This window comes from Scomber scombrus, chromosome 11, assembly GCF_963691925.1.
Source record: "Scomber scombrus chromosome 11, fScoSco1.1, whole genome shotgun sequence".
NCBI classification, from domain to species: Eukaryota; Metazoa; Chordata; class Actinopteri; order Scombriformes; family Scombridae; genus Scomber; species Scomber scombrus.
In genome coordinates, this window is record NC_084980.1 from 24490141 (window position 1) to 24512996 (window position 22856).

Consider the following 22856-nt stretch of genomic DNA (forward strand, 5'->3'; position numbering starts at 1 on the left):
TTGAGGTGCACCACAAGTGATAGAAAAAATTAATTAATTAAGATTTATACGATTTTTTTTACCCTAAGATGGCAGCATTTATGAAGAATAATGGGACGAATTACAGAATCTAAAGCTTTAGATAAGTCTAAGAAGATTGCGAAAGTGCTTTCCTTTCAATCTCGAGCTTTATAGATTTCATTAACAAGATAAAAGATGGCGATAGAAGTAGAGTGGTTCTTTCTAAAAGTTTAGAGAGACGTTTATCCCAGCACTGTTTGCCATTACAAGAAGAATTGAAATTGTAATAATTAAAAATTGTTGCATCATCGTCTTTGTTTGCCAGAATTATTTTTTGCTCATTTCGATTCAGCAGAGACTTTATTTATAAGGAAAGATTGAGAATGTGAGTTGAAGACTTCAGTATTAGGTCCTGAACTGATTTATATAGACTAGAAGGGATATTGTCAAAACCAGGAGATTCATCTTTTAGATTGTAAAAAGGACCTTCTGCACCTCAGCTTCCGTAACCAGATAAAATTGAAAATCTTCTACTACGGGAGAATTCATAAACTTTCATTTTTATTACTAGGTGGAATCTTAGAAGCCAAGTTGTCTCCTATTTCATAAAAAAGAATGATTAAATGGGAGATTATCACAACTATAATTAAGTAGTTTTACCCACGTTACTTTTTATATGCATGTATTATTTAGTATAAAGATGTGTTGGATTGTCAAGTTGTCGAGTCAAATATTTTTCTTTATGTGAAATATAAAAATCCACAGGTAGGATGAAACTGTTTCATGTTGACTCTCGAACTCATTTCATCTCATTTTCATTCAGATGGCTTTGAATGCTTTGCTATTTCCTCTGAGAGGTGGTATATGTGTGTGTGTGTGTGTGTGTGTGTGTGTGTGTGTGTGTGTGTGTGTTTGTGTGTAGGAGATATATAGAGAGAGAGAGAGATCGAGGCTTGAAAGTCGGACGCAGACCTGGAGCCCAAGGTGACCTCATTACCGGCATTTGTTCCGCTTGTCTCTGCAAATCACACACTGTGTCCGTCAAGATCCGCCAAACGCCGCGCAAACCGGGGCGGCTGGTAACCCACCCATCCCTGCGGCGGCGGAGCGCGGAGCTGATGCCTCCTGATCCGTGACCCCGGAGAAAATCGGCAATTTCGCATTCAGGTTCCGGGGGACGGAATCTGGGAAAATCTGAGGGTCGGCAACGACGGAGGGAAATGCAAACGTGACCCGGCGGCTCACCTCATTTAACGTGTTTGATCTCAGAGCATTAAAGGGAAGTTTATGGAGCAAGTAGGCAGTTCCTCCCTGACCCTGTGACCTGCAAAACGTCTGCTGGGCAGAATATCGACGTGACCCGGCGAAACAACTTGCAAACGTTTATGTGTGTGGATGTGGTGGAAGTGTCAGCGGCGTCAGAAGTGTCAGCATTACAGTGCCTGCAACCAGGAAGATAACTCAAGTCTGACTCCCAACTGTAAATTTATACTGTATATTCAAGCCATTTAGCTGACATACTGTGGCTGCAGGTAGGATTTATGATACTTCAACAGAGCCAGAAGCTGTTGCTGGGGCCCAAAGGACTTTAAGCACTGGGTTGAGCCTCTTTCATCCTTTGCAAAAAGTCCAAAAAAGATCCATATGACTCTTCTGAGAATTAGTGTTTTCACTTGTGCCATATAACTTTAGGGCATGGATAATCTTTGGTTTAGATAAGAGAAAGATTTCAAAGATGACAGCTGGGAAGAAATTGGATGTGAGCGGCCATTATGGTGTAGTCGACTTCTTCAAAAGTGCTACTTTTGCCACCGAAAGTACACATACTGTACATCTTTCTTTTTTTTTTTAACTTAAGAGGAAAAGACGTACACAAATATAAGCCATTGCAACATTGAGCAAACAACCTGTGCTGTTCCTCTTTTCAAAGGATTAATTTATCTTTACCCCAGCCACTGGAATAAAGGTAGATATATGTTTACTGTATATTTCAAAAGAACAAGAATGACATGCTTGAGAAACTGGGCAAGTAGCTCGTCGCCATAATGAGGGAGAGTGGAAGAAGTTTTTTCTTTTCTTTTTCTGAATGCACCTGTCTCTGCATCGCTGCCAGCATCACAACATAGAAGCAATTGATGCTGTTCAGCAGTGAACACAGAGTGGAAGAAACAATAATGTGAGAATAGTGAGAAAAAGGATTTGCAAGGTGCTTTTTCACAGCTCAGCAAACAACCGGCCAATCGCTGAATAACGTGGACACTGCTGTCAGTTAGTTAGTTTATAATATTTGTGCATTTGTCCTTTATGAATTTTTAGAGGAGTTTTTAATAGCGTAATGGTTGACTTTTGACCTAATGTTGGCCATCTAAGCTAATGAATTTTATTGTCAGAGCTTGTTGGGGAAGGTGCATAGTCTGTGTGGAAGCTCACTATAGGGCAATAAATTATCTTCTTATAGCTTCTAGGACTAAAATTGAAGGTATTCAAATCTGACATCTTGGTTTTCCATGCTTCAATTAATGTTGCAAACGGCTATCACTCTGATAAAAATGTAATTACAATATAAAAAAATAATTGATAACCTGTTGTGGAGGCAGCAGTTTTGCAAATTAGAGGTTAAAGCAATAGGTTTGGGTGCTACTTTTCCCAAAATATACTATATAACAAGATGAGTTAAACTAGACACAGTTCTGCTACAACGGAGGCAATCCCCACTTCTGTGTGTGTGTGTGTGTGTGTGTGTTGCTGTTGGAGGCGGATGGTGATGGTAGCAGCCAGTTAGCTGGTGAACATATCTGCCTTGGCAGAGCCATTATGCAGGAGTTGGTCCCACACCAGCCAGCAGTGGAGAGCGAGAGGGAGTATGTGTGTGTGTGTGTGTGTGTGTGTGTGTGTGTGTGTGTGTGTGTGTGTGTGTGTGTGTGTGTGTGTGTGTGGGTTGTGTGTGTGTTCACTGGGTCGGTAAAAAAGACAGAAAGGAATAAAGGGAGTGGTGAACGTGTGTGTGTGTGTCTGTATGTGTTTGTGCACATTTGTCCGTGCATTTCCCCGTGTGTGTTGGCCAGCTTGATGCGATGGCTCGACCACACGTTTAGAGGAATGTGGCTTCAGGGTGGATCCAAGTATCTGTCACACACACACACACGCGCAAGCACACACACACACACGCACACACACACACGCACACACACGCACGCACGCACACACACACACAGACACCAGCTTCTTCCTCTATCATGAAGCTGATGCTATAAGGACACTGAGGCTTTTTTACTATGAAGCTTACACACATAAAGATGACATCATACTTTATATTAAGCACAGGAGTAGAAGAGTCAAGGTTGCCAGTTTTAATCCTACCTAGACCAAAATGCACCATGTTCCCCTCTTCTTCTTCTTTTTCTTCTTCTTCTCCTTCCCACCTCAGCCTCACCCAAACTCTTTGATCGCTAAAAAATCATGACCATGTATTTCCAGTGTTCATTAATTGCCCTACATTATGATGGAATGATAAGAAAGGGAAAAAAATGAATCTCTTGTTTAGTCAGAAAGCCTTTAACGTCATATCTAACCTTTTCATCAAGGTCTAGGAAGCATATAAGACGGGGTTTTTACTTCAGTTCAGACAAAAAAAGCGATTTCTTTCATCAATTTTACAACCTAATCAGCTTTCCTCCTCCGTCTCTTCTCTCCGGAGGCCATGTGAAGGCCAGATGAATTTGTGACAATTTGTTTTAAGAGAACACTTCTGTCCATTTTGCTTTGGTTGGATAACAAGTAGCAGAGTTAAAACATTAGCATTTAAAATATGCTGTACAACAACGTGAGTCAAGGCTGCTGTGTCTCTGACAGTCAAAGCTTTTACCAAAAGGCTTTGAATTATCAGGCTGATAGACTGAGTCACCCACCTCCACATCTACTTATTTAATCCTTCAGTCTATTCTTTTTCTAATAGATTTGATTTTGATTTAAGAGAAAAAATCCTAAAAGTCAAACAAGTAATGTTACCTTATAAAATGACTGCAGTGTGAAGAAGTAAACCACCTTTAGTGTCCGTGATGCAAACACAAAAATGGGTTCAATTGTTACTTTTAATTAATTTTTGCTTTTTAAATATATCATCTAAATGAGAACTGTAGTGCAGATACATCTTTAATTAGTTTCATCAAAATCTGAGCAGTGGTGTCTGACACATCACGCTAAATTAAAGTTATGCTACAAGATGGAAAATAAATTAAAATACAACTTTGAAAACAATAAGATAAGATGATGAGATAGTAGTAGTCATAAAAGTGTTATTCAAATCCACTTGTATTATTATTTTGACATTCACAAGATGTGTTAAACGGAGTCAAATTACTTGTTTTAGCAAACAAATAATTAAAAGGTAAAGATGCAGTGTTTTTGGTAAAGATGCAGTGATCTATGAGTGTTTGTTTTCTGGATGTGGACCAGTTCTGGTTTATCTTATTTCTATTTTTTTGGTTGACATATGACAATGCTAGGGCTAGCTTGCAACTTAGATCTGGGAAGACAGGAGTGGAGCCCAAGTGTGGGACGAATGAAAGTGCCAAAAGTGTCGAGCATGGGCTGGATCTGGACCACAGCAGTTTTACTATCTGGTAATACTAGCTGTTACTATGTTTACACTAACATGCTAAAATAAGGCATGCAATTTGTGTTAAGCTGCATTCACATTAAGCTCAAAGTAGACAGTGCTTTACTATGGTCATTGTTGTGTTTGAGGCATCATGAAGGACATTTTTACCTGCTGGTGAGGCTACATAAGGAGTCTGAAGATCATGTTATTAGGATTCATCTTCTTGAGAACATGAATGTGTCTCCTGAAATCCATGCTAACCCATCAAAAAGTTCTCCTTAAAGTTCTGGACTAACAGACGTCGTATCGACCATCACTCAAACCAAAACCACAAGACTATAATAAAACATAACAATGTGTTTTATCGACATCACCTAAGCAGCTGAGTGTAATTTTCTAAACAGTGCTTTACAATAAGGAAACACAAAGTCAGAAAAAGCAAAGCCTTACTGACTAAAACTCATGAAAGTCATGTAATGGCTTTCTGTCAAGTTATAGGAAGCATTAAATAAAACAATAGGAGCCAATCAGCGTTGCTCCATATGATCCTGGCTCGACATCATCCAGAGATTCATCATGTCAAGAGTAATCTATACAAAATGTACTGAATCTCCAGCAAAGTCATGATTCTATTCAATATTCACGCCAAGAAACAAGGCAGCGGCCTATTAAAGCCGTCTTCAAACGAAGCCTCTTATCTTTTTAATTAGGCTGCAGGTTGAAGAGCGAGCGATATTGCACTCTGAGCTGATGTATATGTAATGTGGAACAGTATTGATTGTGGTGGAGAAGACGACGAGGAGGCCCATTCAAGGTGCTAGCTGCGTGAACTGTTCAATACCGGTGCTAATAAATAATATCAAAGGCAAAACCTGGCTAAAGGTGGATGAGATGAAATCTCTTTATAATGCAAAAACCCAGAGAGGAGAGAAGAGAGGAGAGGTGAGGAGGGGAGGGAGGGAGGAGAGGAGGGGATGGCAGATATTTCTTTCTGCAGGCAGCCAGGGCGACAGGATATTGCACAGAGTATGCAGCTGAAGAAACAAATAACCCGTCTTTCATCAATCGCAGATTAAAACACAAACAGAAAGAGGGATAGAAGAAGAAAAAAAAAGATTCCTAATTATATTCTCCTGAGTTGGTGTTTTTTACTGACTGTTTTGACACAGTTAATATGCTTTTCTGTGAATCATCCACACATACACATACACACACACACACACACACACACACACACACACACACACACACACACACACACACACACACACACACACACCAGCATCACCTTCCACCATGCCGGGTTATCTGGGTCTAATAGGCAATATAAGAAGCTATTTACACTTCAAGGTGCTAATGCAACGCTTTCCTCAATCTTATTACCGTCACAGTGATTTTCTACCCTGTGAGTCGACAAGAAGAATTAGACAAAGTGTTTGGACAGCAACATTCCCGACTTCAAACCCCCCTCACTCAACCCCAACACCCCCCGCCCCCCTTACCTTCCAGCTCCTGGGTAAGTTAACACCCTGACCATTGCAGGTCTATTACGTTGTTGACTCTACTGCAGGATGCTGCGTGTTAGAAATGTAATTGTGAGTGTAATTTTCAGAGATGTAAATCAGTCTGTCATGTAGAGCATAGATATGGATTTCTAAACAATTGCAGCTTTTTAACATTTTAAATAAGAATCAGTTCAAACGCGCCACATGATACAATACATGCTACCTATATAAGAGAGCGTACACAAGAGTACAAAACTTAACACAGCACGTGCAAAGACAACAATACTTTCATTAGGACATAAAGTAATTTATAACAGATGGTTCTCCTTAAAAACAGGAACATAAAAACTGTTTTCATGATTCCAGACTAAGTAAACGTGATCTCAGAAAGCACTGATTTGGTGATTTGCAAGTCAAAAGTCTCAATCTAGACATATTGGTTAAAATCAGACAACAATTAATTGAAATGTGACAATTTTTTAAACGTCAAGATTACATATAATTGCTCTTTAAACTGTATTGAAATAACTAAATAAGTATATTTCAACAGGCAGTCAGGACCTGCTTCACACTGAAACTTAGACATTGAAAAATAAACCAAATTTCATGTAAATACTGATGTTTGGACATATTTTGACGGCCAACAGCACAAAAACAAAATCTCTGTTTTGAGGCTGAAAGAAAACAGCTGCTGTGGCCAAAATCTTATCTTTTGAAACATCTCTTTCAGTTTAAATCTCTTCCCCTTAACCCCCACTCCAAATCTAAAGAGCTTCCAAGTGTAATGTGATAATTATCGATGTGTTAGTGTGACACAAAATCCATGTGACCACATTTTCATGACCTAACCGACCCTACAACTACTAAAAAAAAGAAATTAATTGCACCAAAAAAGTGCCTTAAAACACTTTTTAAAACTTTTAACCTCTTATCATTAAGGAAGTGAATAGTTTTCAAGCCGACAGAGGTGATTATTTGATGTGAAAAAGGCAGATTATGAGTGTATTTTCACTTTAACATCTTAACAGATCCAGGTTTATAAAACTGTTAACATTTTGCAAACTTAAAAAGCTTTAAAAGGTAGAAGCCATTACCCTTTAAACTGCACCAATATTTGGTTTAATTTTATGCTAATTTTGTGATGATGGACATCTGATTGTAGAACAAATATCATTTTCAGCTTTGTGTGTTTTTATCAGATTTGGCCAAATAAAAAAAAATCAAAATTACAACAGTCTGACCTGGTGTGTTTGAGCTTGTTCCCAGAATGAGTCTCTTGATGTTCTTCTTTTTCTTCACTCGATACATAATTCATTTCTTCACTTCACTCTGACAGGCAAATGTAACCTTCTCAATTTCCCTGACAGAGCTGCTCTTCCCTCTGCGGCAGAGAAACGCTCGACACATTAACATGAAATAAACGCAGTACGCCGCGGTTTTCTGCTCTTCGGCAAACAGCAAAGTCAACGTCAAGATAGATGCCTGGAGAGATACTGAGAGGGCAATTTGGTTGATTATATGTTTGATTCATATTCATAGTTTATCATGAAGTGGATAGGAGGTCACTTTACATTAGGAACATTTAGCTGATGCATTTATTGTAAGGGCCAGTTTTTCATTGAGTGTAATTCAGCTGGAATAAGACCTCAAAACCCACAATCACTTTGCCTCATTTTTTTTGCAATTCGAGAACCCATAAGATTAATTTTTTCACTAACATTTCCCCCTTTCCCATCAACAAGCATGTACAACCATGGCAGCAGAAACACTGAACTCCTGTTTAATCACACAGGAGCAAATTGTGCATTTAATTGTGGACTATATGTTTGAATGCAAATCAATACACATTTGGGACTCTATTGAGGTGCATAAGGGATTGATTCAAAATAAACTACGGAGTGTGTGTGTTCATGGTAATGAAGGAGGGTGTCACACAGTGTAAGGATGTGGCTCATTGATGTGTTTTTAATAGTTTTTAGTCCACGGCACAGAGAAGAAATATATATATCAGGGTTTAGATACATAGTCGATACTTGTGAGTAGATCAATTCATGTTTAGTTTGTTTTTTTAATGGGATTTGTTTACAGGAAGGAAAATACTAAATTCACTTACCACATAGAACTCCTGTATACGCTTATTTGTAGTAATTGATTTATCCTGCTTTTTACTATCTTGATGTAATGGTTTAATAAACTTTTACTTTATGTTCTTGTTGCCATAATGGTTGCATTGCTTTCTTTTTCTAATACAAAGTAAAGGGCTCTGTATTGTAGCAGCAACAAGATAGCGATACAAACAGAGTGGGATTAACAGGAGTGTTTAAAAAAGAGAATATTAAGCTGATAAATATAAAATATTAAACTCTTATAGCTTTACAGACGCTGTATTTCCCTTTGAACAGAGTTACTAGGGAGACTTTAAATAATCTATAAGCATATGTCACTTTTCGTCGTAGCTTCACAACCAATAAAAAAGTATATTATCTTAAATCCCACTATTGAGCAGAAATTGAATTTATACTCCATATAAACTCATAATATTGACTTGATCTTACAACATGCTGACACATGTGCACAGATAGAAACTTACAGGTGTTAGCTGACACTCTTTACAAGCTAATACCCAAAGTCAAAGTGCTGCTTAAAGAAATACAGACATACATTAAAACCTGAGTCATTCCAGTAACTGAACAATATTTGATCACACACCCAAACCATCTCTCTAAACTCTCAACAACGACACACTCGGTTGGTATAAATGTGTCAGCAGCACTGCAGGTTGGAAGAACTACAGAATGCAAATTGAAAATTAAGGTGCACTTCCTTAATCTGCTGTTTTAATCCAGCTCCAAAAAAGGAGGTAGAAAGAACAGAAAAAAAAGAAAAATCCGTAGGAAGGACTACATTAATTATACACAAAAAGAAGAACTACAAAAGAGGGCCTGGTCTTTGAAGATACTGAGCGCTAAATGTCACTCGGAGCCTTTGAAGCTCTCGACTGCCTTTGTCTCTCACTTCTCCTCTACATGAAACACTGTGCAGCAGAAAGGCACCGCCAGCAACGGTGAGGGACATTTCAACTTGGGGATCCTTTAAAAAAGAAAAAAGAAAAAGGGGAGAAAGATATGGAATAAAAGCGAGGTGTACTCCTCTTTTGTGCAAGGTACAAACTCCAGCTTCATGCTGACGAGTGGTTGCAAAATACTGTCCTCAGAAAGGGAAAATGACAGATGACGTCCTCTCAGTAAGAGCTCTAAAGCGACATATTAGTATACGTTCGAATGACAGTGCCACCTAGGGGTTGTAGTAATTATGACTGGAGCAAAGCAGGAAATCAGGTGAGATTATTATAGAGCAGAGGAAGAAGGTTGGGGTGGATGGTCAACAAAAAATTAAGTTAACAGGGGACGCTGCTGTTTTTTTCAGGTCTTATTTTTTTACTACTGTGACGTTCAGCGCTGATTTCAGTAGTATGTTCAGTTTGTTGCTACTTCAAGCTGTTTTGGTCAGTTCAGTATATAAAATAAGCGTATACAGCAATATTCACAAGGTTAATAGCTCAGCAGCCAATCATTTACAATGGTATAATCACATCATGATTGTTTATGTGGGTTTATCTGTCTTTTACTAAGCTGTTAAAGGGGCTCTAACATGTTTGTTTGTCACAATTTGAGCTATATGTGTGAAAATGCTCTTTCAAAGTTACTTCTACTTCCTCACAGTGTTTGTGCATGCCCAAAAATGCCTGTCTGTTGTTGCTAAGCTTCTTCTATGCGTTGTTCATGTTGTCCACTTGTTTATTTCAGATCAGATTTTGGCTCAAACGTGTACAAATGTATTAGAAAAGTTAATATTTTGAGTATAGGATGAGGCAGGAAGTGAAATCTCACTACTATCGTTTGTTTTACGTTACCTCCCAAGCTGAGAGACAGCCAATCAGAACAGAGTGGGCTTACAGGGGGGGGGCTTTAACCCTTTATCGGGCAAATAACTATCTTTGGTAACTTCTGTAAACATCCAAAATAGCCTCCCTATGTCTTTCTGTGAGGTTGTAGAACCATGCAGATATACACTTTTTTGAAGATATTTTAGCCTAGACCTGCAAGGAACCATATATGGTAACCTTCATTGACCATTTGCAACATAAAATTAGAAAAAAATGTAAAAAGTCATGTAATACCCTCCAATAACTCTGTATGGTTGATTTTTTTTAAGTGAAGTATTTCAATGAGTGCCTTATAAAAGGATTAAAGAGACAGGAGCTAAAACAGCCAATTTCAGACAGAGGCTGAACTGAGGAGTTACATACAGTAAGAGACCAGTTTAGGACAAATAAGGAGTTTTTGGAGCTATAAATCATGCAGAGAGGTAAAAGCTTCTCCATGGGAGCTACAGTATATAAATATAGACCTGGAAATGTACATGATGCATTCCCTTTAATAAAAAACAACACTGCCATACAGTGTATAACTGTTGAGCTGACAACTCCATCAGTCACTCAGTCAGCTCTCCACTGCTAAACGCTATAGATTCTGGCAGTGACAGTACAGTCAGTTCAGTTTAGCATGAAAATGTATTCAGGATTACTGAGTTTGGTCTCAGAGGACTCAGGTAGAATAAATAGTAGCGTGCAAACAAACATGCAGCACTTTTTAAAGACTGAAGACAACAACAACAGTCAGTCAGTCAGTCAGTCAGTCAGAAACAAGAACAACACTTTCCTGTTTCAGGGAGAGATATTGAGTTGGCATCGTATCATTGGCACATATATTCCTCTCTCTTGGTGCAGTTTCTACAGCATGTGCATTAAAACTATAATCTGAAACTGTTTTATTAGGGCTGAGCCACACGAAACCTACAAACACCTTCACATGATGTCATAGGAGTAACATAATATTTCAGTAATTCAATTCAGCAGAAATATAAGATATATATCCTCAAACCTTGCATTGATAAAACTGAAAGTATCCTCATGAGTAGATATAAAAGCAAGAGGAGTCATTTGGGTGAAGTGACCCTTTAAAGGTCTTGTAATTCTAATTAAAGCAAAGAAGGATTAGATTACTGCCAAAATACCGAAATACTTTCACCCATGAGAAACAATTCATAGGGAAACATGTGGAGCCTGAATAATCTGTTTAACACTCTTTCTGTACACATGCTGTTTATAGAAGCGGAAGATTTCTAATTAATGGGACAGACTGGATGTGCATGCTCACATTCAAAACTGAAAAAAAAACACCAGCCTGTGACTGATTTTGTAAACTATCAGCTCTATACCAGCTCAGTTCTTAAAATATTGATCTAATTCTCTCACATCAAAGCGATGTGATTCCAAAATTCATCTCAAAAAACCCGAGCTCTTAATAAGCCCCCCCTCATCCTTGTTCTACTTTGTCGATGTAGGCAAAAGCCGAGCCGAAAACCAAATCTTCTATAGTTCATTCTGCTCTTTTTTTTATATTCTCTCCTTATCCACCCTTCTTGTTTTATTGTGCGGAGAAAAAGAAATCACGAGAAAAAGGGGACAGAGAAAAAGGAGGCAGAGGATAGAGAGAGAGAGAGAGAACGAGACTGAGCAAGACTGAGGGAGAGAAGTCGATGGGATGGGAGGAGTGAAGGAGTGGAGGAGTGGAGGAGGAGGGTGGGGGGGATCACTTCAGTGCAGTTGTAATCAAGGCCTGTGCGCTCAAGAGGGGCCAATCAATCCAGCTGTCTGCCTCTACATCTCATCAGGCATCGTGAAAACGGCTAAAAATGAGTTGCTGGGGTCCAGGCGAGAGAGAGGGAGAGAGGGAGAGAGAGAGAGAGAGAGAGGGTGAGAGGGAGAGAGAGAGAGAGAGAGAGAGAGAGAGAGAGAGAGAGAGAGAGAGAGAGAGAGAGAGAGAGAGAGAGAGAGAGAGAGAGAGAGAGAGAGAGAGAGAGAGAGCAAGCAACAGGCGGCGACCATCCTGTTTCTATGCTGGTGCAGACTAGAAAAGAAGACGGAAAAGAAGCCAATTTTCTCGGTAAATCTCAGGAACTCCCGAAGTCAACATCACATTTTCTTTATTAGGGCGGGGTCGGCATACTTACCTGCCTTTGTTATGTTTTGTTGTATAGTTTTATGATGGCTCGTGATTGATTATGTGTGTTGCTGAATGTATGTGGTAGTATGTCTAAATGCCACTGTGATGGGCACGAGCAATTTAATTGTATTTTAAGTACAGTGACAATGAAGACATCTTATTTTATATATCTCAGTATATCTCGGTAATAGCGTCACCGGCCTGCAACAGAATGATAAACGGGATTTTGAAAGGTGTTACGGTACCACACCACATAGAATCCATAAGGTCAGACTCAGAAGAACGTGCTTGTGCTTCTTTAATTACAGTGTGTTAATTGATGGGCTGTGTTGTGTTTTACCAGCGCTTAGCATGCAAAGACACACATGTGATGCATGTTTCATGAGAGTAAACTGTCTGCCTACGTTTCCCTGAATATATTTCACCAATGTTCTCTGTGTGTTTTTCGTCATTTAAATTGGGGACTGGTGTTGATTGGATTTCCCTAGGAATCCTGTTTCCCGGTATTAAACCCTAGTGCAGACATGTAGAGCGTATGTATTGTTTAGAGTCAGTGTGGTATGTTGTGGTAAATATAGAAAAATCACAACTTCCAGTTTGATGATCGGCCAAAAGGAGATTGATCGAGCTACAGTTCAAAGAAAAAGTTTCAGGAATGTCCTTATAGCCGAGTGGTTACTCTTGTTAATAATGTAAATAATGACACAATTATTATATTTTTTACTATTATTGTTCTTATTGTTTTTCTTACTTATTATTTATTGTTCTCTATTTCCTTTTTTTTATTGCTGCTCTTCTATTTTACTGTCCACTTGCTGCTGTAATAATGCAAATTTCCCCCATTGTGGGACTAATAAAGAAATATCTTATCTTATATTCCATGCCATATACCCGCAACGTCCCCATGTTCGTGTCCAGAAAGGGACCTTTGTTGCATGTCATTACCCATTCCTCTCTCTGCCACCAACGGTCCATTAAAAGCAAAAAAGCCCAAAAAATAATATTAAAAAACAAAAAGAAAGAGCTTCGATCACGCTTCAACTTTTGTGAACACTGACATACGATATCTTAACAGCACTAACATTCACTGAAATAAGCATCCAGAGTCCTAAATGAAGAAAGCTAGCATATACGTTTAAACCAGAGGTGCCCAATACGTGGATCAGAGCCTATGATGGTAGATCACGTTAGTTGTCGTCCTTCCTTCTTTGACATGTATGAGCGGCCAGTCTGTCATCCTTAAAATGCAAAACCAGTAAATTGAAAGTAAATAGTCTAATCTCGTGAGCAAATGGAAATGAAGGGACGATCATATGTCTGTAAAAAGGAATGAAAAAGAGCTTTGATACACTGTTTAATGGCTAATTTGTGATTCTGCTTTGTTAACTAAACGGACTGTTAATTTTTATATTCCTTTATTTTTCAATGAAGTGTTTTTTCTAGCATAACTGGCATATATGCTATTAAAGCTGATGTTATTTATCCCCCTCACAATTTGGGATTTCTTTGTTGTTATTTCTTTGGCTGGTAGATCATTCATAACCAGTCAAAATTAAAAGAAGCTCACAAGCCAAAAAAAGTCTGGGCTCCCTTGGCTTCAACAGTTTGTGGCAGTATCATTTTTGGCCTGAACATAACTACCTTTAACTAAGAGCAGCCACCTGCATGTTTGTCACTAATCTACCAGCAACACCTGTTTAATGAGAAAGCTGATGAAGTGGACAGTCACCTATAGTATGTGAAGTTTTTTAATGTAATGCAGCACAACACAATCTCTTGTTTGCACATCAGTGATCTTTCACATTGATTCCACATGATGAGTTACATTAATGCAACCGTATCACTTATTATTAATGATGCACAACTGCACACACTGTTTACTGCTGCTCAATACTCTTTACATTCATCCCAGTCTACTATAGTTCATACTTAATATTTAAATTATTTATCCGTAGCTGCTCCTCTCATCAGAATATATAATTTATGTTTTTTACTTTGTATTTTATAGCTCACATTTTTCTTCTATAGTAAATTCATACTTTTTAATTATTAAGTACCTCTTATGTTTGTGTATATGTTTGACTGAACCACAACCAGCATTGGGAAGGTTACTTTGGAAATGTAATAGATTACAGATTACCTTATTTAAAATGTAATGTAACTATTTCAATTACTTAATCAAAGTAATGTAACTTATTAAATTTGATTACTGAGTTTAATTGATACTGTGACACATTTAAGTCCATGCGTGCTCCAAATAAGCCCACTTCATGATTTATTTACTAAATATCAAAATACATATTAATTTCAAAGAATTAAAAACAGCAATATATGTATTCAGTAACATGTTAAATATTAAAACATGAGGATAAAACCCTCTTATAGGTCTGATTTCAGATGTAACCTCCTTTGTTATCATCAACATTTACTGAAGTTACTGTAGTTTAATGATACATTCTTTCTCAGTAACTGTAATGGATTACAGTTACATTTATTTTATAAACACTGACCATAACAAACCATAATAGAAGTCATGTCTAAGTCTTTGTATGTAATCTGATTACCTACTTTGCAATAAAGCTGATTCAGAATGTAAATCAATTGATACATGTATGCTTTTTCCTCCTTGAATATAACCAGTAGTTTTGTCTGTTTTGTTGTATTTCTTCCTGTTCTTACATAAAGACAAACTAAGGTTATAGTAATACTTTCTCTTTGATCCTCTTGTTACTGATATGAACTAATACAAGAAGTGGGCAGAGAAAATTTGAAGATTTGACACTTTGACTCTTGATAACACTGATTTCTATTCCATCCTGTGTCTCTCTATTGTCTCTCCACAGTTATCAATGAGTCCAGAGACTAGAGGAGATTTCAGTAATGGAGGATGTATTTGTGCATTAGTGAAAATTTATGATCTTGATTGTGGGATCGGCGTCATGAGATGCAGGACACTTCAAATCAACATTTTAAAACTCTCAAAATTCATTCAAAACCTTTTAAATATGTCTTTGTGATGTATGACGGTGCCTTGTTTTAGCTTAATTTGGTCGTAATAATGATTGATTCATGAATTGGCTGTAGAGGGACGACAAAATTGGGGCAGCAGTGTTTATAAATCAAAGTCTGCAGAAACACAATGATGGATATTTAGTTTTAAAGTATTTGAGAGAGTAGGGAGAGAGCCACCTTTTAAAAAAAAAAAACCCTTCATATCAAATCACTTTTATATCTGATAAAACAAAAAGCTAATTATATTCCCGGGCGCTATTCATTTTATTTAATATAAACCTTCTTTTTTGTCACATAATTTACATCGTACCTATTCCATAACATTTAATATGAATGTCGTTTGATGAGAATCGAAGAGAAAAACTCGCCGTCAACAGTAAGAAAATCCCGCTCAGTGCCTCCATGTCCTCTGATGTCATGACACTATCTTTTAATATTTCAATAACTGAATTTTCATGATATTACGGGTACCGTATGTCATACTTTGTCCCGGCAAGGAAGCGTAAAAAACTGAGGGGGTGGGGAAAGAAAAAACACAGTCGAATGAAAAGATGATAATTAGGAGCAGTCATCAGACAGACATGGTCATTAAAACTGAGGATATTAAAAAAAAAAAAAAAAAAATCACCATCCACCACAGTTTTTAAAAAAATGTATCTTGAATTATTCAATCTTAGTGCTAACAAGTTTTTGGGAAGGTCCAGGCCTGTTCTTCCGTTCAACTGGGATTACAAAGTTAGCGGGATATAAATTATAGGTAATGCAGTAGGATTTAAATTAGATTATGAATAAAATATAAAGCCGAGAGGCACCTTGACACCATCCCGTCATTTTCAATGTAAAAGATAGGCTTATTACGAGCCTATTCACGTGTAAATTAAAAAGCTGCGTTGGCTCTAGTGTGTGTGTATTTTTGATGTGTGTGCAGGTGTGTATGAACTGATTTTTTTTTTTACAGTGTCTATTTCCAGTCCAATAACTGTCGCCGGTTCCCTGAATGCAGCTCCACAAGCACCACAAGCTCCAAAAGCACCACAAGCAACAAATCATCATTGGGGTTGACTTTAGCACTCCCACATCTTCCGTACAGTTCTCTCACAGCAGAAATGCCGCAGCACAACTGATGTTCGCCCTCTCTCTCCTCTTCCACTATGGCTCTGTAAGCTGCGGGAATGATGCAAAAGTGATGCAAGCGTGAAGCCAAGCTCCACTATAAGGTGGCCATCTGGGAGAGGTCTGCCAACCCTGCAGCGAACGTCAGGAGCTCAGGCCAACACGTAGAGCTCCTGCCAGCTGCGGGAGTGGGAGAGAGAGGGCTCGGCGGTGCCAGCAGGCCGGTGCCAGCGACGGGGAAATCAGACCGGCTGGTTGGCTGCACGGCTGAGTGGCTGGCAGGGAGGCTGCGCGGTTGGCTTGGGGATCACGTTGCACCGCTGTGCAAACTGAAGCTCGGCACAACACCTGTGTCCTCCCCTCCACTCCACACTACCCACTCCCCCCCCCACTTCCCTCATCATTCCCATCCCTCCCCTTCGCTCAACGGCAGGACTCACAGATGCTCGCGAAGCTCCAGAGGACACCACACAGCTCCCCGCTCTCTCTGAAGTCGGACCAAAATAACCACAGGTGACTCTGGATCAGCGGGGGGCCGGTGGGAGGGAGGGGGTGCACAGGCTTTTTAAAGCTCTGATGAGGCATGTTGCAATTCACAAAACGCCTCCAGCTTTGCTGTGACGACAGGTGAAGACATAAAAAAAATTGCGATGGGCGTGGTTTCACAGCAAATCGATTACTAAACACCAGCACAACCATCATCGCTCTCCCACTCCCACTATTTTTTTGATCCTTTTTCTTTTAGCGACAGGTGAGAGAAACTTTGAGAATTGATTAGCCTTCAGGCGTGCGATGGAAACTGATTAGCATGTGAACTGAAATGAAGTTAACCGAGATAGATTTTGCTGTGCTCCTGAAGGGCATGGAGAGAGAGACCGCCGGACAGACCCCGATGCGGGAGCTGTTTCCAATGCAATCACTCCAGTAATCAATGGGAACAATTAAAAGGAGTTCCACGCAGTGAAGGCGATGACACAAAATCAGTCAGTGGTGTTACTAATGACAGAGTGTATGGACAGCTTGTCAAATATAACCATGGAATATTTTTGTTCCTGCAGTCATGCATGTCGCCTGAAGAAACAAAGAATATATAACCAATAAGAAACACTTTATTTTCAACCTCGTGAGACCTGAACTTTTGTTTGGTATGCTTTTTTAATCTCTCCTAGATATTTGGGATCAGTAGGAACTGATTAGTACAAAAACTAAGCATTGTCTTTGGACAGGAAGTAGTTTTTGAAAGAATGTCCTCATATGGGGGGAAATTGGTTCATTTTACTGTACAACACAATGAATTTACCAGTGTATAAAACTCTTTATTTCCTTACAGTTACACCTTCTCTTTGCATGAATGATAATAAAGTCCCAACGTCTTCGAACGACTACTTCCTGATTAGCGGTGTCGTAGCTTGTTGCTATTGCTAAAACCTGTCAAATTTGTACAGCATAGCACACTACATACGTTATTAGGCTTAAATAAAGAAGTTTCAACCATAAAATCTAATAATGTTTTGTACCTGTAGCTTTGTTGATTGATTTGGCCAAGATGCCCGCCATCTGGTTTTTACACTGGTTCGGTGTAATGTGCTTTTGTTACCACTAGGTGGCACACAAAAGTGTGCACGAATGCCGGTCAAAGTTAAGCAGAATGACGTATAAAGTCCAGCAAACCAAAAATGTAATATCCCTATATGAGGACACAGGGTCACAGGAGGTTAATGGTCATCTTGTAAACTACACCTCAAAGGCTGAGAGTGCTAAAGTGGAGAGTTAAGTTTCCAAAAAAGACTGCACTTATGTGTTTTCATAGTCAAAAATCAACATACTGTAAGTACAAGACAAGCAAAAGAGCTCCCTTAAGTAGCAGCACAACAGAGTTTACGGTTTCCAGGCATGCAATTTACAGAGGAATGGTAATGACAACGATGATGATGATGATGATGATGATGATGATGATGATGATGATGATGATGATGATGATGATGACCTTTGAAAAGCAGTGTTAGGGGAAGCACTCTGCAGCTTCTGTGAGCTAACTTTAAATTGTCTATAATCACAGGATCTGCGAGCGCACAGGCTGACAAAGTCACACAAAAAAATCTAGCAGCAAAAGCAACGTGCAAAACTTGTCCACACAGATAACAATTTGAACACATTACTCGGGCGTAATTATGCATACATTTCCTCGCTTTGTTATTACACACAAACACACACATACACACGCGGGAAGCCGGCGCTCGGAGAGAGGGAGAGGGCAGGACTGGGGGACTCGGCTCTAGTCTGAGGTCCGAGGCCTTGCGCATTAATAACAGGGCGAAGTGAGGTAGATGAAACACATTACTTTGACCCAAAGAGCTCGGTAATTACATTTGGCATTTTGACAAGTGTTTAGCTGCAGTGAAGGTCAGTCCTGTCAGCATACAAGATCTATGCTAATCCACTCAGACGGAAGAAAACGAAGAGACGAAAAGTCAAGTGGAGGAAAAGAAAAAAAGGGTTCAGACGCAACTGATGCCTTTGTAAAAAGTAACCTAAACCCTGCTCCGCCCAGTCATCATGGATCTGGTTTGAAGATAAGTGACAGAAATATATCAGCTATCCTGTATTGCTTCCTCTTTTACGAATGCAGCCACTGAGCCAACTCCCACCCCTTAATAAATGGTCACTACATTATCACATTAAGACACTTAAAAGAAAATTAAGAGAATTTGTGGGTCTTCTCAGAGTTAATGGACACGCATTGCAAAGACAGGATCATCGATAGTATGAAGATCTCAGAGTTGAGGCAGTTATTGGGTTGAAAGGTCTTTGATAGTCAGAAGAAAACAACATATAAGCCTTAAAAGTGATCATTAAAACCTTAAATTAAGCTCTAGTAGTTATAGTAGTAGGCACATGTTAGTCTAGCTGCTAATATAGAGTATACTGGTTTAAAGTATTGCACATTAAGATCCACAAGAGCGTAGACATGACAATTGTTCTGTTATTAAAAGTTTAAAAAAAATGATTAAACAATGGTTGAAATTACCTACCCCAAACTTTTGCTGCTTCCATTTATCCATTTAATTGGAAGTCGGAGCTGAGAATCACACCGTGCCCGAGTTCGAAGTGTTCCAGTTCAAGAAATCAGAAAACAAGTTGTAGCCTGATTAGCCATTGATAACAATACCAGTTGATAAAAAATGCTTTTCGCTGTATTTTGCTCATACAAACACACGTAGCAATACATCCACATATAGAAGTTGGACAGTGCTGCTGTGTGTAGGACTGATTTAATGAGACACGAATAAGATAAAAGTGCCAATTAACAGGATATTACTACAACTTTCACACTGCTGATGCACGGGGCAGCTGTCTTAGATTTTGAGGTCGGGGCAGGTGAGGTTCTTTTGACTTTCTGAGAAATCCGACTTCGGTTGAAATGTCCGATTTGAAACTAGGAAATTCTGACTTCTGAGCATAAATAGAAAGCAAAGCTTTTCTGTCATGATTCATAATCGTCAAAGAATCAGAAGAAAACGCTTCACAGTTGTGCTTCCTGATCTGAACACAGCAGAGCAACAAGTTCCAGGTTGGGTTTGAGCTGTTTTACTCCATAAAGCATCATGTCTTTTCTCTCGCTGATTGTGACAATCAGTTCTATCCATATGAGTTATGTGTTGCAAGTAGAAACACAAAGCCCGGCGGGAAAAAGGGAAAGATTACACTGCATTAGCCTGGTGAACTAACTAAACATTACATTAAATATTCTCAAATCCTCCAGCACAAGTAAGATTAAGTTGAAATTTGACTGATCTGAAGTCTGTTTCCAGGTGTTGAGGAGTATGACGTGATATAAAGCCTTTTGTGTCTCCAGAGAGAGCTGTGTGAAATATGATAAATCGCCTCAAGTGATGTCACTCGAGTCAGCGTCGATTAGAGTTGAAGACTGAAAGTTTACAAAAGAAAAAAGAAAGTAAATGTGGAGGTACGAGGTTAGACAGAAGTGAGATTAGCAGACCTCACCTCGTCTCTGCTGGAGGCTCTCAGCTCGAGGCGACTGACATATAACACAACCTGAAACTGTGCAGAACAGTGAATAGAGACGAGATGCATTGTGAGTGACGCAAGCTCCAGGTTTTGACAGCCGAAAAATGGTAAATTAACTGTACTTATATAGCGCTTTTCTAGTCGTTATGACCACTCAAAGCACTTTTACACTACATGTCACATTCACCCACACAATCATAAACTGATGGCAGGAGTTACCAGACAAGGTGCCAACCTGCTCATCAGGAGGAAACTAACTAACATTCAAATTACTGTTGGTACAGTAATTTGGGGTTAAGTATCTTTCCAAAGGACACATCGACATGTGGACTGGAGGAGCCGGTAATCGAACCGCCAATCTTCCAAATGGTGGACGACCGCTCTACCTCCTGAGTCACAGCCGTAAAGGGAAAGGCTTTGACAGGGGATAAGTGTGGAGTAAAAAAAACGACTGCTTCTTTTGATTGTTTATTGAAATAAATGTCCAATGTGAGTCCAACACTTTTAAAGCAGTGCAATGCTAGGTCCATGCAGAACACTTACACACAATGGTCTAGTGGTTAGTACTGTCACTTCATAGCAAAAGGGTTCTGGCCTCGAACCCACCAGCCGGTTGCGACCTTTCTGTGTGTTGTGAGTTTGCATGTTCTTCCCATGCATGTCTGGGATCTCTCCGGTTACTCAGGGTTCCTCCCACAGACCCCAAAACATGCAGCTTGAGTTAATTGGTTGCTCTAAACTGCCCATAGGTGTGAATGTTTGGACTGGTGACTCATCCAATGACAGCTGGGATCGGCTCCGGCTTCCCCCTACGACCCTCTAGGGGATAAGCTGTATGGAAAATGAAATAACTTACACTGTTGGGGTAAAACTGGCTGCTTGTTAAGTTGCCCGAAAAAGGGAGAGTGTTCCCACACAGCTTTTTCATCCTTGAGTTTGTCGTTCTATTAACTTTGACATTAAGAGACTTCTGGTAATTGATGCCTGTGAAGCATTTATGAATATGTGTGTGTGAGTTTCTGCTCCGTTTTGCTCTCGTGGAATCATCACAAATGTAAAAGATTGACTTTCAGGACAGAAATTAGAGAACCACACACTTTAGAGGGCAAAGAATGATAAAATACTACAGTTTGCTAATGAAAAATGGAAAATACAAGCCTGTGGAAGCCATGTTAACCTTTTTATGTACACACCCATATTCATAAAAGTTGTGAGCAATCAAAAAATACACATATCCAAGCTTGTGCATTAACTCACAAAACTAAATTCTACTTTGATTGATATGTGAACTAGATAGGAATGATCATCAATTCCCGCCACTTTTTTTGTTTTGTTTTTTTTGTTTAAAGTTACATTAATTAGCATGTAAATTGAACATTAGCTGGATACCCCTCTTGAAGCGAAAGGGAGGGGACAATGTCTTTTTAACTTATTAAACTGACACTGACCTTTTTAGCCAGGAAATTATTTACATGTCAACACACAAATCAAACCTCAGATGTAACATTGATTCACTGAGCAAGCGGCCATTGTCTGCTGCTCACAATGAATGGGTTAGTTTAACTCGAGAAAGGAGTCTGAAACTGACCAAACTGGCCAAACCGCCCGTAATCCCCAGAGTGCAAACAGCTTTGGTTCATGTGTGTGTGCGATGTGCGAGAGGTGCAGCATCTTCACCCTGATAGGCTTGATTAGCATGTATGCAAAAACAAGTGCTGGTGGGATAATAAAAAGTAGAAGTCAGATGAACAGACGGAGCAGGAGATGAGGCTATCTCAGCTGCTCTCCTCCTGCTTTAAGTGCTAATTGAGCTGCCCGCTGTCCTGACCCTGACCCCCCGGCCTATTCACGGGGTCTCGTTCTCACGGCCGTGACGCATCGCTGGAAGTAGCCTCTGGGTCCCCCCGCCCGCCCTCAGCCGGACAATAAGGGTCATTCACCTCGCTGCCCACCATCTTGACATCCACCCCCAACGTTTGACAATGGCCCCCGGCGGCCCCCGGAGTTTCCTCACAATGGGCGGACGCGCGTGACAGAAGTGGTAACGTGGCTCCTTAAAAATATGCAACACCAGGTCTGGTCGGACCCCGGCTGCATTAATTGGACCTTTTGGCACCTGGAGGCTCGAGGTCAAAATCGATCCGATGTAAGCGAGAGAAAAATGATAAGGTTTAAATTAGGCTGCAGTCAGAGCTGGCTTCATTTCTTATATGAAATACTAAAATTACATCTATGAGATTCAATACAATACTCCGTCACATAGACATAAGTACATTTATTTAACAACATTTTGTGAACTTAAGTATAATTTTTAGTTCTTGTACTTATAGCTCTACTTATATATGCATTGTTATTGCAACTAAGCCTATAAAATCTGATCCATAGCTACAGGTTAAACTAAATATTACTTACATTTATCAATAATAATAATCCAATAACATAATAATACAACACTTTAGAAACAGCTATATAACTACAATGAGTACTTTACTTGTAATTCTGACTTTTTTGTATATTTTGCTGATACTT

At 39.3% G+C, this 22856-nt stretch overlaps 1 protein-coding gene across 1 annotated transcript in view; it reads right to left on the reverse strand.

Annotated features, from left to right (window-relative positions):
* The window catches only part of LOC133991020 (receptor-type tyrosine-protein phosphatase N2-like), a gene marked incomplete at its 5' end in the record, with an annotated part of 213070 nt that overhangs the window by 133819 nt on the left and 56395 nt on the right, over positions 1–22856 (reverse strand). The gene's annotated exons all lie outside the window — the stretch shown is intronic.